Source organism: Helianthus annuus, chromosome 14, assembly GCF_002127325.2.
Source record: "Helianthus annuus cultivar XRQ/B chromosome 14, HanXRQr2.0-SUNRISE, whole genome shotgun sequence".
NCBI lineage: Eukaryota > Viridiplantae > Streptophyta > Magnoliopsida > Asterales > Asteraceae > Helianthus > Helianthus annuus.
This window is the reverse complement of record NC_035446.2, coordinates 75,014,622-75,016,586: the sequence shown is the minus strand read 5'-3', so window position 1 is coordinate 75,016,586 and position 1,965 is coordinate 75,014,622. Positions and strand designations below refer to the sequence as shown.

Sequence of the window (1,965 nt, the reverse complement as noted above, 5' to 3'; positions counted from 1 at the left end):
GTTTATATTATAATAAATGGGCCCAACTTTTTTTATTTCGCCCGGGGCCTAAACCTTTTTAATATTATCAGAGACGGCCCGTTTACCTTAGTTTGGGCTCTGCTTGTTACAAACCAAGCCAAGTGAGTTTGTCTATTTTAACGAGCTGGAGTTTAGAGCTGATGCTAGGCTCGTAAAACCTCAAACCTGCTTGTGGCTCGTTGAACTTGCTTGTTTTTAATATTTAATATTTATTATTTAATATTGTATATTTATACTCGTATCGATGTATGATACTTTAATGCAGAATTTATAAACAACATAAATTATGTTATATATTATATAATTATTATTAACATATTAAAACCAGAGTTATCATCTATATATATTAGTATTTTGTTTTGACTCTAACGTTTAGCATCAAATACAAACTCTTCTGAAAATAAGAAGTCGTACAAATGGTATCAAATGAACTTTGATTGACCTCATTCAAGCGGCATTGGAACTGTCTTATCGAACTCTACGATGTGAGATTTTAGGTTTTCACTTATGGATTTATAGGTTGCAGATTTTACAATTTTTTTGTTTATTATCATTGTGTTTTTTATTTATCATTGTGTATTTTCTATATTTGCGTCATTGTCTTTTTTGCGACTCATTGTGTCTTTTTTCCTCGACATTGTGTTATATTTTTCGGCATTGTGTTATATTTTGCTCGACATTGCGTCATCTTGTGCGATCCATTTTGTCTTTGTACACTTCTTATTTTTATTTTTATGAGGATTTATAGAATAACTTAACCCTGACCGGGTATCGCTCTTCTGTTTGTCTTACCTTTTTGGAAGTTGGTTGGTTTGATATTTCGATTGAACACCAAAATCTTGTTATTGTAAGTTATTTTGTGCTTTATGTAAAGCTTTTATGAATTTTCATTGTTTGTGTGATGTTGGTATTCATGTATTTTGAATACTTGTTTTTCGTTGGTTTGAAGATTTGGGTCAAGTAAATAGAAAGCTAAAACTGCAACAACGGCCTATTAGCTCAGTTGGTTAGAGCGTCGTGCTAATAACGCGAAGGTCGCAGGTTCGAGACCTGCATGGGCCATTTTTATTTTTTATTACGACTTTTCTGTTTTTGTTAAATGACCAAAGTGTCCTTTTCATTTTCTTTCACTTTCATTATTATAACAATAACATTACTAAAAGAGTTTGAGATGTTAAATATAGTTTTTGTTAACTGATATTATAATTCGATTATTGCGTTGTAAAAAACATATTTGGATGATTCAAAAATGTGTTTGAAATAAATCAGTTATCTGAAGATCGTGAAAAAGTAACTAAAGAATAAAAATTAACATCACTAGTTTTTTTTCTAGTCGGGCGCAGCCGCCCCATTTTTTTAGTTATGTTTTCACATTTTGCAATAACGGTAATTTCAAATTAACATCCAAGTTAACAGTGCTCCAAGTCATGTTGCAGCTGAATATATCAATGAGGTTTGGTTGGCATACAGGTTTTGAGGTTTAGTTACAAAGACTTGAACCGCTGTGACTGGTAAGCCCAAAAAGTGGCTGTTTTTTGCTGATTATGATGTCAGTGTGGGTATCGAACCCTCTTTGTGTCGTTTTCTGCATATAATGTTTTCTGGGTTAATAACACTATAGTTGAGTTGATGATGTGGTTAAAGAATGATGTAATGTTACTTTACCTAATGGTTGAAAGAGAGATCGTTTTGTTGCTGATGTGGTCGGCGTTGTTTGCAGTGGTGTTGGTGGAGTGTGTCACAGATGAGGTTACCTGTATGTATGTATGTATATCAGCTTCACCAACTCTGTTCGGCGTGCACTTGGCAGGGGCGTAGCTTAGTGTGAAGTGGGGGTGCACCTCCCCCCCCCCCCCAATGTTTCGGTTAGAAGTGTAAATTTTCCTATTTTTCGTCCGAAAATTTTAAAATTATCTAGGATTGTCCCCCCAATTATTTTGCTTA

The 1,965-nt window shown here is 33.9% G+C and overlaps 1 non-coding gene across 1 annotated transcript; it reads left to right on the top strand.

Annotated features, from left to right (window-relative positions):
• Positions 1-1,009: 1,009 nt before the first annotated feature.
• On the top strand, positions 1,010-1,083 carry TRNAI-AAU. Its single transcript has one exon. It is a non-coding gene; the product is annotated as a tRNA-Ile (tRNA).
• Positions 1,084-1,965: the final 882 nt, after the last annotated feature.